Genomic DNA, 19,754 nt, shown 5'->3' on the forward strand with positions numbered 1-19,754 from the left:
ACAATTTGTTAACCCAATCATGGGCTCCCACATGGGGCTGGATGATGAAGTCAAAAAGCAGTTAGTAATTAATATTGTTAAAGGTTGCACATTTAAAAATGGAAAATTAAAGTACAAAAAATTTTAAACAATTTCTACACAATTCTGCGAATCATTAAATTACATTTATGTGACCTGTGATAGTGTGAAGGAAAAACCGGACTGGTCTGACAAGATAACTCGTAAGTCTAGGAATGTGAAGGAGAGGCTGGGCTGGGCTAACAAGTCCAAGTATTGGAATACTGATCTGAGTTCTGCTGGACTAACTTGTAAATCTAAGTTAATTAGTGTTGGTTTGCTGTTTATGTTTTTTGCTAGCCAGCTGGATTTTCAAAGATACATATCTGGCTTTGGAATGTTGGTTTGCTGCCTCCCCACCTCCACTTTTGTGATGATGATGTTGCTAAAGCTGTTCCATGCCTATTGGCCGAATACCCCAAGCTTGTACTTTACCCTATAAAACCTCATGTGCACGTCTTGGAGGTGCTCAGAGCTTCGGAGCAGAAGCCCCTCTGAGCCCGCCGGCGTAATACATCTGAGTACTCCAACCCTCCGAGTGGTGCTTGTTTCTTGACTGGCCTGTCATTTCCGTAACAATAGGAATATTTAAAAATTTGTACAATGATGCAAAACATGCTTACGTAGTGATTCAATGCCTCTCTAAAAGAAAGGACTTTGAGGACATGTCTGTCTGCCACAAACATTTTAACGTATGTCATGAAAGTAGTCCTAGGCATCAGGAAACACAGTTTTATTTGTGTCCATTTGTATGCATATACTTGTAGTCATACATACTGCTCTTTCATTATATTGAAACTGGGTCCAGAGTGAGTACCATCTTGGATTATTAGGTAGATATACTTTTGAATACAGCATTCTTGAATGAAATATTTGACTGGGTTAGTATAAAGCTATTGGTTATAACACTTTGTGTAAAAAGTCTTATATAGTAAATAAAGCTAAATTAAAGATTAAGTAAAGCTACAGTAATTAAGATTACATGGTATTGGGAAAAAAGGAAAGCAAATCAATGGAATAGAAGAGAGATCAGAAACAATATACACGTAAGGGTATTTGAATTATGACAAAGAACTATAGAACCGTGGGAGAAATAAATGTCATCTCAATAAATTATACAGTGACAACTGGATATTCACATGGAAAAACAGAATAAAACAATCGCTCCCATTCTCCCATTAGTATTTTTGTTTTTTTCAGATATACACCCAGGACTGGAACTGCTGGGTCATAGTGCTATTTTTAGTTTATTGAGAAACCTCCATAGTGTTTTCCACAGTGGCTGCACCAATTTACATTCCTACCAACAGCGTAGGAGGGTTCCCTTTTCTCCATACCCTCTCCAGCATTTATTATTTGTAGACTTTTTGATGATGGCCATTCTTAACTGGTGTAAGGTGATAACCCACTGTGGTTTTGATTTGCATTTCCCTAATGGTTAGAGATGTTGAGCATCTTTTCATGTGCCTATTGGCCATCTGCATTTCCTCTTTGGATAAATGTCTATCTAGTTATTTTGCCCATTTTTAACTGTTTTTTTTTTTTTTTGATGTTGAGTTCTCTGAGCTGTTTATATATGTTTGATATTAACCCCTTATTGGTCATACCATTTACAAATATTTTCTCCCATTCAATAGGTTGTCTTTTCATTTTGTCAATGGTTTCCTTTGCCATGCAAAAGCTTTTAAGCTTAATTAGGTCTCACTTGTTTATTTTTGCTTTTATTTCCTAATAAAACACTAATTTGAAAAGAAAAGATACATGCACTCAATGTTCATAGCAGCATTATTTACATTTGCCAAGATACAGAAACAACCTAAATGTCCATCAACAGATGATTGGAGAAAGAAGATGTGGTGTACATGTGCAATGGAATACTACTCAGCCATTAAAAAAGAATGAAATTTTGCCATCTGTAGCAATATGGATGATTTGGAGGGCATCATGCTAAGTGAAATAAGTTAGACAGAGAAAGACAAATACTGTATGATATTACCTATATGTGGAATCTAAAGAATACAGCAAACTAGTGACTATAACAAAAAAGAAGCAGACTCACAGATACAGAGAACAAACGAGTGGTTGCCAATGAGAGGGGAGGGGCAATACAGAGGTGGAGAAATGGGAGATACAAACTATTGTGTGTAAGATAGGCTCAAGGATGTATTTTACAATACAGGGAATATAGTCAATATTTTGTAATAATTGTAAATGGAAATAACCTTTAAAATGTATAAAATTTTTTAAAATGTTTTAAAAATCCCTCCTACAAATATCCAGTTAGATTTTAGATATGCATGCATACATTCACAATGTCTGTAATCCAAGAAAAAGTGACCAAGTATCCAAATAAGCAGGAAAATTCAAGCTTTAACCATGAGAAATTCAATCAACAGAAACAGCCAAGAAGGGATAACGATGGTGAAGTTTTAGACAAGCATGTTTATATGGCTGTTATAAATATACTGTATATGTTCAAGAAGAAATTATTAAATTGATGATGAGAGCATGGAAGATGCAAAAAGAGACTCGAATGAAATTTACAAAATTGAGTAATCTGAAATGAAAAATACACTAAGGCTATTAATGGCAGATTGGCTACTGCAGAAGAAAAATCTGAAGCCATAGCCAATAGAAACTATACAAAATAAAGCACAGTTAAAAGACTAGAAACTACACAAAATAAAACACTAAAAGACTAAAAATTTTTCTAGAGTAAATTTACAGAAAATAATTTAGAATAATATTCTTCATGGCTTTGGGATAAGGAAGGAGGTCTCACTGGGGTCAAAGATCACTGGAGTCTGGTAATAGAAACTCTGTCAATAGAAAGAAGATAGATGTGGTCAGAGGATGGGATGCATACAACTGAACCTATAAAAGGGCTACATCATGACAAATTTTAGGTTATGACCATGCAAGTGAGTGACTGACATAAGGGAATAGGATCACTGGTGGAGAGGAGAGCAAAGGCATGACAGGCACAGTTACTGACTTACTTATGTTTTATAGTGAGTTAACAATTGACAAAACTAGGCTTCAAATTCAATTCTATTTAACTTTAAAGCCATGATCTTTTCAAAAGAATAAAAATCTTACCTCTTAGGAAAATGTAAAATTTGGCACATAATTAAACTTGACAATTTCATGGACCCAAAGTGGATATTTCAGATCTTGATTAAATAAATATGTCAGAATCAAAACATTCTATATTCTATTTCCTCAGAGAACTCGGCTAGCAAACCAGTGTCCCATGCTTAGGTGTGAGCCAGCCATGCTAAAACACACATGCACATGATCACCTAAGACCACCACAGCAGCACTTGCCAAATTGTGAATTTAATTAACTAAGGAGAAATGCATCCATTACTACATTCACTACAGGTTCTAATGGTGTATATCTGGGAATTTGGCTTTACTTCCCAGGTTTACCATGTCCAGTGATTCTTGCACAGATACAATTAGCCTTTTCCAGTGCCTCTGAACAAATACACATTCCAACTAAATGAGAAAGCTTGATTCTGAATTTAAGAAAAAGAAAAAAAAATGAAGATAGTCTAAAGAGAAAGATGCAGAAAAAAAAGTCATTCTTTCAATAGGATCATCAGTTACAGTGTCAGTATAAGTTCGAATTATTTAACACAACTTCTCTCAGTACTGTTTGTGGGCAGCAGTTTATTCATTTTTAAAACAAGATTCTTACACAATTATTCATGTTTTAAGATTATATTGCTTTTTTAACATTAAATTTTACATTTTGAGATAACTGTAGATTCACATGCAGTTTTAAGAAATACAGAAGGATTCTGCATACTCTTTACCCAGTTTCTTCTAAGGTAATATCTTACAAAATTATAGTTCAATGACATACCCAGTATATTGACATTTATACAATTCAACAATCTTATTCAGATTTCTCCCGTTTTACTTGTACTCATTTATGTATGTGTGTGTATGTGTGTGTGTGAGGGGGTGTATTTCGTTCTATATACCACATGTACAGATTCATGTCTCTACCACCATAGTCAAGACACAGAAGTTCCATCACCACAAGGATCCCTCTTTTGGTCCTTTTATAATCACAACTTCCTCCTTCTTACTACCTCCTTGTTCCTAACCAGTATAACCACTGATCCGTTCTCCATCTCTACAATTTTGCCTTTTCAAGAATGTTATGTAAATAAAACTATTCAGTATGTAACCTCTGTGACTGGCTTTCTTCACTCAGCATAATTTCCTGGAGATTCACCCAAGTGGATGAGTGTACTCAGTAGTTTCTTTTTACTGTTGAACAGTACTCTACGGCAGGGATACACTACAGTCCTTTTAACTATTAACCCATTTCAGGACACCTGGATTACTTCTAGTTTGGGCTATTATAAATAAAGCTCCTATGTAAATTTGTGTATAGGATTTTTGTAAACAAATTTTCATTTCTCTGGGATAAATGCCCCAAGCTGCAGTTGCTAGGCTGAACGGTAATTGTGTGTTTAGTTTTACAAGGAACTAACTGCTTTCTAGAGAGGTATATTGCTTTTAAATAAATAGAAGTAGTGTTTACTGAGCACTTATTATGTATCAGGTACTTAATTCATTCATTCATGTATAATTTGTTTGACAAATATTTATTGACTCTCCACTATGGTCATGGTACTGTTCAAGAAGTGGGAATAACTTAATGAACAGGACAATTTCCCTGTCTACATTCTAATGTGGGAAGAAAACAGTGATAAATATAAATAGAAATGATAATTTTAGGTAGTGGTAGGAAAATAAAAACAATTAGGAAGATAATGGTTTGTGATATGGCAATGGAGGGGCACTTTAGCTAAGGTGGTCAGGGAAGGCTTTTCAGAGGCTGGTGACATATAAGCTGAAAACTTGATGATGAGATGGAAGGAGTCCCACACAGATATGGAGAAAGATGGTTCCAAGTAGAAGGGAAGGGCATGTGCCAAGGCTCTGGAGTATGAATGATGCTGGCAAGTCTGCAGGAGAAGAAGGTAGTGTGATAAGAAATCACTGATGAAAGAAGATAAGGGAAAGAGGCTGGAGAAGCAGATGTGGTTCTCATAATATAGTTAACTTTCAGGCCCTAAGATGCTTTTCTGTTTGTCATTTGAAACTGTTAGGGACTTTCACACCAGGAGGGATAAGATTTGACTCAGATTTGATGGCTCATGGAGAATAGACAAGATGGCCTGTATAGTGAGGTCTCAACAGGAAAATACAAGCCATGTTCCCTCCCTGGAAGCCACCCTACGTGGGATCCAACTCTATCCAGTAAGTTTAGGGATATTCAGGCAGGAGACTACTAGGGGTGCACAGGACCCAATTCCCAGCCAACTCCTCAATTCCTTTATAGAAGCTTAGAAAAATGTTCCAAGACGCAATGAGGCCATTTTGAGCTTTGAAGTTCAAGTTCTGACTGCCATTTGCTAGTAGCCTAAGAAAACTTATTTAATCCTTCTGGACCCGTTTCCTTATTTATAAATAGAATAACAAACCTCACAGAATTTTTAACAATTAAATAAAAGAATGCGAATAAGGATTTGTCCACAGAGTCTTGTCCTAGGCCTCACATTTATCTTGAAGAAACATCAGTATGGGCCCCAAAATACCTCCTGGTATTTCTCAACACAAGCTTCCCTCACCACGTAGGTAAGATTATGAAATTATTTACCAGCCATAGATTTAAAAAGTGATAATTATGAAATCAAAATATTAATATTTATGTAAAGGCCAGAAGTCGATTTCAAATTCTTATCACTAAACCACTCCCCCAAAAAATGAACACCCAAAAAAAAAAAGCATGAATTCCTTAGTGACTTAAAACTCCTTGCATTCTTGGGCAAAGGTAGAGACCAACTGTTAATTGCACATCTGTGATCACTATAATCAATGTTAATTTACTATAAACCAGGTTTGCTCATTGCTATTTATCCAAAAACAACATACGCAAAGGGACTCTGTTTGAAAACTTCTCTATGGTCTTGGCAAAATAGGAATTAGGAACAGATTTGAAGACAAACAAAAACACACTCCTGTCCCGATTCACACATGAAACATTAAAAAAAAAAAAACCTACATTGTAAAATGATTATAAATCAATAAAAAATGTTAAAAAAAAAAAACCTATAAAAATGGAAACAATGGAAACTGTGTCAGTGCTTAGATTGTGAAGAGACAAGATTCCGAATGTTTGCACTTTTTATATACACCTTGGGTATCCCCAACAGACAGTAGTTTTGTGGAGGTATTCTTATCTCCGAACTTACCAAGTATACATTAAAAATGTCGTTTTTTCTTTTAATGCCAATCATGATTTAATAAAATGTTTTTTTTTAAAGATAATGAAATGCATTGAAAGTGGAGACATTATTCTAAGTCAGTCACATAAAAAAGGCTTAAATGTTTTCTGAAATTTTCTCAAATCTATTCTCGAGCATCTTTATCTGCCCAGAATGCCAAATAAACAGTCACCTCTCTACACACGGGCAAAGAAATCGAAAAGTCTGATTCCCTAATAGATGTAATGTTATATTTGTGTCTCTTGCTTAGTTCAAGTCACCAATGTGGTAGAAACTGGGCAAGGATTAATGGGATAATTACCTGTAAAAGCATTGTTAAAGTCAAGAAGAACTGGGGAAGTCTATTCAGACAGTAGAGGAAGCTTATTAGTTTTATTTTTGGTTACTTTCCAGTCAGACTGTGCCTCTCTGTTCATACCTGCTCCTTGCCAAATCTCCAAAGTTAGAGGAAAAGGCAGTGAGTAACCATCATCTGCCCAGTGCTTTGCACCACAGAAAGCCAGCAAATGTGGGCTGAGAACTAAGATCCTTCTAAAATCACAGGAGCCATGAATAGGTATGGACAGCATTGTGGCAAATTCTAGATTGTCAGAATGCCAAGACTTCAAAGTCTGTCTGGTAAAAGGGACTCAGAATTCACCTAAAATTGTTGGACTGCTGCTTTAAAATGACTTTACAGTCTAAGATATTTTGCAGTCTTTATGCTTTTCATATTTTTCATAGAAAAGTTCTCTTGGAACTATGGCCTAAATTTCATCACTTAAGTGGGTCATGTTTCTTTTTATTTTTCTTCTGTAAATCATTAACTGCTTTGTGGTGACAGCTTTAATACAGAGAAGATTACATATGGAGTTGGTGTATTCATTATTTGTCTCCCTAAGCCATACAAGGCCCATCCAAAAACTTGCTTGTACTTCCTAACTAAACTGCCTGGCTTCTAGTTTAATTAATATGTGCCTCTGTGTTGTCTGAAGAAAAAAAAAATCAGGAAATGATGTGATGTTATTAATAGAAATAATATTTTGTCTTATTAAGAGGTGCTACTTTTGACATTTACCCCCAAAAGTATCATTTAGAAAGGTCATCCATGATTTTTTTCTCTTTTGTGTTCAGAATTAGATGGCCTTTGATAAGCTGTATATATGTTATAAATCAAATTTTGAAAGAATAATTTTAAAAAATCATTTAATAATTCATGGAACTATATAAATGGGTAGCAATTAGGGAAAATGTAAACATTTATCATACCCAAATAAAATTAGAATGGATAAAAGAATTAATAAAATTGATCAAATCATAGAAAACTCACTGTAAAAGGGAGAATATTTTTCACATTTGGGAAGAATAATTCTGAAATAACAAAATAAAATACTCAAAGAAAATATGGAAACAGTTGACTATATTATATATGTGTAAATACACACAATTAAAATATAACTATATCTGTAAAAGTTAATAAATAGAAAAACACAAATATTCAGGAAGTTAAGAACTTTAAGAATATATTCTCAACCATTAACAGCATCTATGGGAGTATAACTATATGGAACTTTTACTTTTTAAACCATTCATTTGTAGATTTTACTTTTTTTATAATAGACATATAACTTTGTAATTATAAAATAAAATGATTTCGTGTTAGATAATATAAGAAATGTAATTTGATATCTAAAATAAGGAAGGACATTTAGAAGAGACCCGAATCTTAAGATTGTGATTCTCTTTTTTCTTGTGAAATAATATTGCTGAACTTTTCTTGACATCTTAAAAGCCCCAAGTTTGCTTTAAGGTTTGAGTGATGACAGGGTAAAGACTCATATTTGATCTGTTGTTTCCACTCTTCTAATTACTGTGGAAGATAGCTTAGATACATAAAGAATTCTTGTACAAACAGGGTGGGTATCTGAAGACAAGCAAAATTTGGCATCAACTGAAAAACCATAGATTCTTAACATTATTTAAATCACTTTTTAGATTTAGTCCACTGAAAACATTTACATGAAATATTAAAAAAGCCAACACTTCAAAATTAGAGAATTTGCTTTTGATCCCTCTGCTTGAGTGGTTACTTGATACTTGAGATTACAAGGAGTCTATGAAAAACAGTTTTTATCTACATTTGAATATTAATGAAGGCAGATGGTATTTTAGAAAAGAGAGAAAAAAGTCCTATGCTGAATGATCTCTAAATATAGCTGTTGTCTAGAAGTGGTTTTCTTTCTTTTTTGTTTTTGTTTGTTTGTTTAAGGCCAAATGCTCTCATATTAGAGAGCTGCATTTTTAATCCAAAAATGCATGTTCAAAATTTCTGTAAAATCCAGTCATTTCTTTGCAGTTAAGCCTCAAATTCAATTTAAATGATTTTTTAAGTGACCACTACAAAATAGAATCTCTGCAAGATTCTGTGGTTATAGAGATGGTTAAGACACAGTCTTTGACTTCATGGATTTAATTTCCATCTTTGTAGCTGAGACGCTACTGCAAAGATTTTTTTTCAATTCCGTATTTTGTGACCTAAGATACTGTTAGATAGCTCATCAAGGTATTGTTAAAAACACACTCTTCAGGGTCATTCCCGTAAGCTTCCCTTTCTTCTTCTTATCATAGATTTTCAAGGCTGGATGAAAATTCATTAACTTTAATAACAACAAAAGAGCCATAGCAATATCTATGGAATACAGGAACTGGGATGAAAAACTTAAGACACAGAAATGATCTCATCCTCTCAATAATCCTGTCAAAAGTGCTGTATGTGTCCCCATTTTACAGAAAAGGAAGCTGAGGCACAGACAGGTTAACTAACAAATCGAAGAGAAAGGGTTTTAGCCAAGAGCTGTCTGACTCCAAAGGCCTGATACAGCATCTCATTCTGTTTCTTGCCAAGGATGGTAAACTTTCCTGTAGTTAAAAGGACAATTTTTGGACTTAATTATAATTTGTCCAAATCCCTAACTGCCCCTTTATATCTGTGTGACTTATGACCAAAGCAGCTGATCTCACTAAGCCTTGTTTTCTCCTGTATAAAATGACCACACTAATATCTAGGTAACAGATGTGTAAAATACGTAGCACAGTGTCTGCCCAATTTTAAGCACTGTATATGTGGAAGTAGTAATTATTATTATTTTAAACATACTTTTATAGATACCCAAAATGAGGCACTGAAAAAGAAACTTACCATTAGGTAGCGTCCAAACTTGAACCTAGGTCTCTTGAAAACCAGACGTGTCTCATCTCTCAAGGCAGCTGTTATTTCCATGTGGTCCATAGCAAAAGCATCTTATGTCTGTAAACGTATGTACAACTCTTTATTTCCCCATCAGGCAGTTTCAGATATTCATATTCTTAAGGTTGATATCTGACAGCTCTACAAATGTCAGCATCTGACTAAGACGCTGATCCAGGGTTCCATTTGCTCAGGTGGAGCAATAAGCCAGACAACTATTCACACGTGATCTTCCTGCCACCAGTAGATACCTAAGACTCTCCTGTCCCAATTATGAGTCCATTCCTCTCCTGTGCTTTAATACACATCACCTACTACCTGCCTTCATATTTTGAACTGGCTCCATTTTGGAGCCTAATTGATAAAAACCAACCTCATAAGAATTTTTTACAATCCAGAGAACTTTCTTTAATTTCCCCTTAGTGAACTGGGAGCCGTGATGCCTGTACTTAGACAAATTTAGGTTAAGTCTTAGTTTCACAATTTCCTAGCTGGATGACCCTGGGAAATCTACTTACCTTCTTTACGACAGTTTCTTTAGTAAACAGACCCTATGAAGTGTGATTAAGGGACAGTGTACACATACATACTATTTCACTAAAACGGCATTACATAAAAGGTATAGATACAACTGTATTTTATGTAAGATACATGTATGTATTTATAAATCTTACATAGAGTTAGGCGAGGTAATATGGGGAAGTTACCTTATAAATTACGAAACTCTGAGCATGTGGCGAGACGGCTATGGCGGAACCAGGTCCATTCGCCTGAGGCTCAGTGAGCCCAATGCAGACACGCCGAGATTCATGGCCCAGGAAGCTTATTACGAGCCGTCGGGGCGAGGAAAGGGAGCACCATTCTCAGGCCCACCTCCCTGAAGGTGAGGAGGGTTGGGATATTTATGGGATAAGCAGGGTGGTCTCCGGCGTGAGGGAAGGGAATTGGGGCTAGGACAACGCTGAAGTAATTGCCGTTCCGCTGCGGTGCATCTGGGTATCTGGGTTACGTGTGTCAGCGTATTCAAAATGGACGCCGTAGCGCATCTGAGGCTGGGGTTTCCCGGCCCTGTGACGTCAGAACGTCAGTACGTCAGTCATCCGACATCTGCGCAGGCCTGGTTTGAGTGTCTCTGCACAGGCCCAGTTTGAGGCTCTCTGCACAGGCCCAGTATTAGGTTTGGTAATCCCAACTTTGACCCGGCAGGCTTCTGCGCTGCGTGGGAGCTGACACCAAGTTCCTGAAAAAATCGGTTGCTCTCCTTGAAGGTTTACAATTAAAGAGGGAAAAAGAAAAAAAAAAATCTAAGTGAAAAATCGATGAAGGCAGTTTACAAGGAACGGAGTTTTAATAAGCAGTTCCCTTACCTGTTGTCCAGTAAGATAAGTTCAAGAATTTTCTGTTAGTTAGCAGCGACTGTTAACTCCATGGGGCACGGTTTTCAGAAATATGCGTTTGGAATCAGAAGAGCCTGAGTTGACTTATGAATCCATTAGGTAACCTCCCTCAACTTCAGTTTCATTATCTATAAAAGCTCATCAAAGGATACTTTTAAGAATTAAAAAAGTTATAAAAATTACTTTATGTCCTTTCTGGAGGTAAAGATCCAATCAGTTGAGGAATTATAATTCTTTTTGTAAAGTAAATTTATTAGTAAATTTATTTTTGAGTTACCTTCAAGTACTGTGCAATCCATGTGCCTTTTTTGGTCTTTTTTCTTCTAAATTAAAACTTCTCAGAAAAGAGAGAAGGGAGCTTTCAGAACACTCCTCTAAGATGTAATCAGCAAATCCTTAATGCCTTCCAATCCCATGGAGCTGGATGGCACGTGGAGTTGGGGAGCAGTTGCTTGAAGCCCTTATTCTGGACACTGAGTTGCCTCCTAAGGCTGAATGGCTGGGCATTATGTAAAGTGACAGAATTCTGGCCTATGTCTTTTCCCCTTGTCAGATTCGTCCTTTTTTTTTTTTTTTTTTTTTTGCAACAGAAGGTGAGCTCAGACCAGCATTCCTTGTACTTGGCACTAGTGTGACCCTTCAGAACAAGGATTTGTCTCTATCCACTGAAATTTCCAAATCACTAAGAGCATTTCATTATCCCTTGTTAAAAATTTCTCCCCTCTGCTCCAGTATTGGACAGGGATTAAATTTGTCTGGGCTCCTGGAATTATTCTGTTTTCAAATGTAAATGAAAATGCCATTTGCTGTCAATTTTGATAAGTCACTTATATGTTAAGTCGCTCTCTCTCTCTCTCTCTTCAAGGTATGACAGCTATTTGGAGACTTGATGAATCATTTAACAAGGAAAGCCAAGTAAAGTGATTAAATGTTCTTTTCTTTCCAGTCTTAAACTATGTAAGTAATTATTTTCATTACAGTGTTCATTTGTGTTGTCTTTTATCACTAATTTCAATTAATGATTATTAATACCAACAAAATAAATATGATGATTAACATTTAGAAAAAAATTTATGATATAGGTTCTTACATGGCAAACATTTTGCAGATGTGGAAGTAGAATTTCTGGGTGTTATCTTTTTTTTTATTATTAAAAAATGTAGAAGCCAGTGAGAAGTCATAGGGACTTCACTACAGGAATTCACATTCTAAATCAATAGTTCTCAGAATCTGGTATGCCTAGAATCACCTAGGAGGCTTTAGAAGGGCCCCATGTCAGTTTCTGATTCAGTAGGTCTGAGATGGGATCTTAGAATTTAAATTTCTAGAAAATTCCCAGGTGATGCTGCTGTTGCTGTTCAGGGGATCTTACTATTCTAGGAAATTATTCCAAACCATTCTGATAAGCATATTAAAATAATAGAAGCAAGGAAAAGAAAGGAAGATTATATATTTATATTAAGATTTTGCTCTGAGTCACTTTGTTTTCACAATAATGGGTATTTTTGTCCTGTGTTGAAGGTATGCAGATTTAGGCTCAGATATTTAAGCAACACTCTCAAAGCTACCTAAGAAGGGATAAAGCTGGAATTCAAAAGGAGGCCAGTGGGATTCTAAAACTGGGTTGGAAAATTCAAATAATTTTTAAAGAAATGCATTTAATCTACTCAAAAGAAGTCATGCAAATGATAAATGGCTACTAGAACTCAGACCCAGGTTCAGGGAGACAATAGGGAGCAGTGGAGATTACAGTGACTTTTCAATCAGATTTCTATGACTCAGACTGTGTAAATTGTTACCATGAGGATTATTATAGACTGAACTGTGCCCCCCCCCCCAAATTTATATGCTGGACTTCTAACCCCCAGGACCTCAGAATGTGACTGTATTTAGAGATAGAATCTTCTAAAGGGTAATTAAGATTAAATTAGGTCATATGGTGAATTTAGGCCAATACAACTGGTGTCCTTATGAGAAGAGAGATTAGGACACACATACACAGACAGAGAGAGGACCATGTGGGGACACAGTGAGAAAGTGACCAATTGTAAGCCAAGGAGAGAGGCCTCAGAAGAAACCAAACCTGCCCACATCTTGATCTTGGACTTCAAGCCTTCAGAACTGTGAGAAAGTAAATTTCTGTTATTTAAGCCATCCAGTCTGTGCTATCTTGTTATGGCAGGTGTCTAGCAAACTAATGTAAGACTATTGTGTCTTACCTAACTACATCTTCAGATTGCTTCAGAGAAGTCAGCAATCTGGACTGTGTGTAAATTCTGCTGATTTTTAAATCTTGGCAACTAAATCCAATTGATTTAAAACATTATAAGACAAACCTCTGCAGGTAAAATAAAACAAGGTTAATTTACATTGTATTATGAAGTTCTATTGCAGAATGGTTGTTTAACAAATGTTAGTGTTCCTTTCCTCTCAGGCAATAGTAAAATTTTGTGGCATCATTGGAAATACAGTTATTTATCTTGGAGAGGTCCCCTAGAGGTCTGAGTTCCCACATAAACTTGCTTTGTTATCTTCCTTTCCTGTCCTTTCTATTTGAAGCTAATACTTAAAGACACTCTGGAGAGAGCTGATTGAGAAATGTGGAAAGGGAGTTCACTTCTGCAAATTTCTGAGAAACAAAGAAAAGCACCAAAAAGAAAGTGAATTTTTTTTTTTTTTTTTTTGGCAGGTAGAGCAATTTTGTTTTCCACGTAAGAACTGCACTGTGGAAGCCATGGTTGTTGTGTCTCTTTCATGAGACCTCAGCGGACACTTACTGAGAAAGATACAAATGGACAAGAGCAGGCTCCTAGGTACCCAGTTCCCAAAACACAGGTAGAATGGTGGGAAAGGTGATTTGAGAGACTTTCATTTCCTTCTGAGTAAAAGGTGGATTTAAAAGTTGATGTGAGGAAGGTATAAAGATGACACACAGGAACCTTAGGACAAGTTCAGCGAGAATTCAAAGACTTTTTTGTCTTTGAACAGAAAAAAAAATAGAGGAAGCAATTTAAAAAGTCATTTGACATCAGTATCTCTGCTATTGACCACCACACTGCATTCATAAAATCTGAGTCTCCTTGCTGCTTGTGTTCATTGTAACCTTGGAAAAGAGAAAAAAAAAATGTATCTCCTGCTCCAGTGGAAACTTGTTATAAATAAACTCAAACTCTTTTTGAGTGCAACCCCCAATAAAAATATTTTTACATCATCATTATTTAATATACCTATTCACATGTATATAACTGAAACAAATAGTATATAAAACGAATGAAACATTTTGTGAGACTTTACTATGTGTGATATCTCAATATTTGCTGTTCTATTTCATTTTTCAGAAATACTTGTCATAGTCACCAAATTGATTTTATGACCCTCTAAGTGGGTAGTAACACATAATTTAAAAACTTAAGATACTGGAAAAACTGCTTTAAAAAATAAAAAATAATAAAATAATGCGATTTGCAGCAACATGGATGGACCTACAGATTGTCATTCGAAGTGAAGTAAACCAGAAAGAGAAAGAAAAATACCATATGATATTGCTTATATGTGGAATCTTAAAAAAAAAAAAAAAAAGCATACTATGAACTCATCTACAAAATGGAAACAGACTTGCAGACACAGTAAACAATCTTATGGTTCCTGGGGAAAGGGAGCGGGAAGGGATAAATTTGGGAGTTTGAGATTTACAAATGTTAGCCACTACATATAAAAATAGTTTTAAAAAAAGTTTCTTCTGTATAGCACAGGGAACTGTGTTCAATATCATGTAATAACCTTTAATAAAAAAATATGAAAATGAATATATGTATGTATATGCATGACTGGGACATTGTGCTGTACACTAGAAATTGACACATTATAATTAACTACTTCAGTTAAAAAAAAAAATTGAAAGGACCAAGCAGAGTGTGTAGTCTGATCATTCAGTTTGATCTGTGCTTATCCGTAGACGTTATTCTCAGACTGACTTAACAGAGAGACTAAGTGCTAAGATTCATGGATTAGTTGAGAGCATACAACTTTCCAGGTGCCATTCTGGATGGCTGTATAAATGAATGTAAAATTACAAATAAATAAGTTCCTTCATCATGGACCTTACTTCTTATGAGGAAGGTATTATTAACAGATAGGTTTATAATATAATGATGGATTATAATAAAAGCCATGAATAAAAATATAGCCTCATGAGACAATGGAGAATTGATGATAGGGTTATGTTTTTAGATAATGTAATCATCATAGAGTTTCCAAAAGAGGTGACTTTTGAGAAAAGACCTAGTGAAGCAAGGGAAAGAGGCATATGAATACTGGCCTAGTAAAGAATATTGGAGGCGGGTGAAATGACAATGCCAAACCTTAGAGGCAAGAATAAGTGTGGTGTGTTGAAAGAACAACATGAAGTGCCAAAGGTCTAAAGCAGTAGGAGATAAACTTGGAGACATACCCAGAACCAGATGATACGGGAACTTTCAAACATATATATCTAATTTTCAAGGCAGTCTGGAGAGCCACTGCAGAGTTTGTAGGAGAGGAGTGGCATGAACTACCACAGATTGTAAACTTTCACTCTGGTTGCTTTGAGGGTCATTGACCATAGGAAACAGAAGGGTAAGTCAGTTCCGAGGCCTTCATCCAAGTATCAGTGACAGATAAAGGTGGCTTTGATTATAGTGGGAAAAAATAGATTCAAGATGTATTTTGAAGAGAAAGCTGACACGATTTTCAGATTGACTGGAAAAGGAACGTAGTTAAGAAATGACAAAAATTTAAAACGGCACTAAGGATTTTGCCCCACGTAGCTGAGTACTTGGTAGTGTCCTTTATGGAAATAAGAAAGATTGAGAATGAGAAACACGGGGTAGAAATCAAGAGCCCTGCATTGGAAGTGATACACTTGAGATGAAGCTTGAGGGAGGAGGGTGTGCAACTGGAGCTGTGTGTTCAGCATTTGGACGATATTTAACACCATGAAATTAGGTGAGGTCACCTCGGGGAGTACTGAAGATAAAGGAAAGATGGATTCCAAGACTGGATCCTGGAACATCTACCCTTTATCATTCAGGAAAAGGAAGTAACCTTAGCTAAGGATAATGAGAAGAAACTGTGTATAAGGTAGAAAGAAAATCAGGAGCTTTCTGTGTCCCAGAAGCGAAATGAAGAAAATGTTTCAAGAAGGACCTTCATTGTGTAAAATGCCATCGAGAGGTCAACAAAGGCTAAGATTTGATATTTGACCTCGGCAAGATGGTGGTCTCTTAAAAGTCATGTCAGTGAAGTTGTAGGGGAGGAAACCCTACAGAGGGCAGTTTCAGGAGAAAATGTGAGGTGAAGAAGACAATTAGCAGAGACTCCACTTGAGAAGTTTTGCTGTAAAATGGAGAAGAGAAGTGATCAGATAATTGCCAATGCATCTTGGAACAGTGGTTCTAGGTGTTTTGTTTGATTTTCGACGGGACATATCATGGTCAGCTTGCATTGTGAAGGGCATAACCCAGCAGAGAATTCTGTGATGACACAGGAAGGGGGATACTTACTTTCAGAAGCGAAGGTTTTGCATAAGTGACAATGTACAATCCAGTGAACAAGTATAGAAACACCCCTGATAAGAATATAGAGTTCATTCACTGTAACAGAAGGGAAAACAAATGTATTGGTACCAATGCAGAATCAGTGGTAGATTGGTAATGGCTGGAAAAATAGTTCACTTATGATTGTTTCTGTTTTCTCAGGGCAACAAGAGGTAAGATGCACCAACCAGGAGAAGAAAATGAGAAGGAAATTAGCTAGTAAGATTCCCAGGAAGTTCTGAGATCTCACTTGCAGCTTATGGTCATAAATTCCAAGACGACAGGGCAAAGTTATGTTTTTCTCCAAGTATGTTTGTAAGTGGAAAAAAAAAATAGGTGGAAAGATAGATTTTGCCAGATGAATAAAATGATTCGACCCAAGAAGAAGCCCATACACTTTGAAGAGAACTGGACATCGAGATGTGTGTGTGGATAGCCGAGAGGAAAAGAGCCCCTTTCTTTCTATGTTTCCTCTCAAGTGTCTACTTCAGACAGTGCCTGATGAGTGTAGGAACTCAGTAGTGTCTTTGGAAAAAAGACAGAATACAGAAACTCAGGAAGGAAGGAGGCAAGGGAGCACATAGGCACTCGTGCCTGCTCGTTTATTTCGTTGTTTCATCACGGCTCCAGGAAGACGTGAGTTAGACGTCAGTTACACCAAGTGAGGATGGGTGAGGTCAGGGCAGAGAGGTCTCACCTGGGCAATGAGGCCAAGCCTTCATCCAGAGAGGGAAATGAAATCCCCTTGAAGGAAGATTAATAAAATGGCCACATTTAGGCTAACAGATTGCTTATTCTTCTATTTGCCCTTAAAACAGTCGACTAATCTGACTGGTTGCTACTCCCATTTCCAGGCCCACTGTTAAAACTAAAGCTATTAATTTTACTGTTTCTGCTTTAGTCCAGTGATCGAAAGCAATAATCATACTTGGTTTCTGAGTTGTTCTCCAGGGAGGTCACAGAACTGTAACCTTACGAAGTAGGCTAAATACGAAAGAAGACCATGCCTTGGGTGCTTACATGATAAACAGATCAAAAAAGTGACAACAGCTAGCCTCTACAAAATTGGTCACTTGGAAATATCATGACGCGATTCTAAGTCTTCTGATGAGAAAGTAATTCTGTTGATTGTTATCCATGCTTTATTGTTTGAGCTATGGCTGTATAATCACCCCACTCCACCCCCAAGAGGGGTTCACAGTTTTGAAGGCACTAGCCTGCTGTGAGTCCCCTTTGCCCGAAAAAGTAAAAAAGCTGTCTCTTTTCTTCTAAGGTCCAAGACCCTGTCTCTGAGTTATTCGGCTCGTCAGGGACGGGGGCTGATCTATCAGCAACACCCTTGGTCTTAAAAAGTCCAAAGCTCTGCTATGGCCGTGCTTATTTTCCCCTAATTCCCTAGGGAAACGAACAGAAGAAGGAAGCTGTGTTCCTGTCTCAGAGTGACCTTGAACGTTTTATTTAGCCATGGCCACTCTCAAAGTTTTACCTGCTTCAAAGAAAGTTATTTTAGACTGTTTTCACACAGCTTTGTCTCCCTGGAGTAGGCGACTGCATTCTGGGGAGAAGCATTGCTCCGCCCACCTCTGCATTGTTCTGCAATCCATTTCTCAAGCAGCTTTCATCCCAGAGGAACCCACAGCCATTGCTTCAAGCGTAAGGGCACTTAGCATTGCCAAAGTACTTAACATCTTGAAGGCACTCTGCAAACATCCACTAATTTGTCCTTAGAAAGGCACTGTGGGAAAAGCCTGCTTATCCACATTTTAGGAAAGAGAAACTGAAGTGAAGAAGCAATACCAATACACCCACTTACAAGACTTCAGAGGGAGCTGGCGTAAGATCTGGAACTTGCAAGAGAGTGCTCCCTGAGGCTATGCTAAATGTGATTACAAATAAACAGTGTCACAGTTAAACAGTGCTACATTTCCTGAATCCCTCCGGTGAAAATGGTTGTATTTAAGGAAACAGCATATGAGTTAATAGAAATAAGGAAAGAGGACTGATTTGATACTAACAGGTAAATAGCTCTATAGGGGTAGCCATGTAAGGTTGAGACCCATTAATCGATGCTAATGGCTTGCCCAGTTTAAAACATTGAACATGAAATATAACTCTCCTGGCCACACTATTTCATGTTATTCTATTTAGACAGTGTCCTTTTCACGTGTGTATTTTCTATTCTACCTATTTATGCATTCATCCCCAAATGTGTATTGAGTGCTTGATATATACTAGATATTCTGCTAGCCATTGACGGCAGTGAGGTGTGTAAATAGGAAGGTCCTTGTCCTTAGGGTGTTTCCTGCCTAGTGAGAAGACAGTGAGGAAATTGCTGTGAGAATTGTGATTCTATGTTAAAGTATAGGATGCCATGGATGTGGTTAAAGATGGATCAGCATGAAGGAAAACATCCCCCCAAAAGTAACATTTAAGGGATACTTACTGTATGCGTAGAAATAAGGCAGATAAAAGGGTGAGTTTTACCTAGATTTCATAACAGTATGAAGACCTGACTGCTGACATGTATCCTGTTTCATAATTTACACTGTATCTTCAAATTTATTGTCAAATTAGAGATCCTAACCCCCTTGAGAGAATTGGGAGAGAACTGGGGTTATTGTGAAGTGAAAGATCTAAGACAAAAGAAGCCCAGAAAAAAGTCAAGGTAGGCAAGACTTGACAACTGACAGGGCCAGGATTTGAATTCTGTTTATAATGATAACCCAGTAAAACCAGATGAAGAAATCAGCTCACTCATTCTCAGGCCGAATTTAATCATAGAATCCCTTCCCCAGGAAGGTGCATTTTATCACCCATTTTAACCAGATGCTCAACTTCACTTTTGCTCAAAATTGAAGAAGCCTTTTTGTTCTGAAAGAGAATATAGTATCAAGGGAAGTATGGAACTTGGCTTCATGAACAAGTGGTTCTCTAACACACTGGAAATAAAAGTTCCCAAGAAGACATACAGCGAGGTAACCATGGTTTTCCCAGCTTTGAAATTATGGAGCAGCAGCAAAAGGTATTAAGAGTAAACAGGCTCTTATTTAAAACGCAAATGTCTATGACACGAGCAGCAGCAGCATGTAACACAGAACAGGCCAGGGAAGTGGGTTTTGAATAATAGTTTTTGATGCATTTCCCTGCACTGACAGTGATAAATATCTCTTTGGTAGAAATACACAAGTAG

This window comes from Camelus ferus, chromosome 10, assembly GCF_009834535.1.
Source record: "Camelus ferus isolate YT-003-E chromosome 10, BCGSAC_Cfer_1.0, whole genome shotgun sequence".
Taxonomy (NCBI): Eukaryota; Metazoa; Chordata; class Mammalia; order Artiodactyla; family Camelidae; genus Camelus; species Camelus ferus.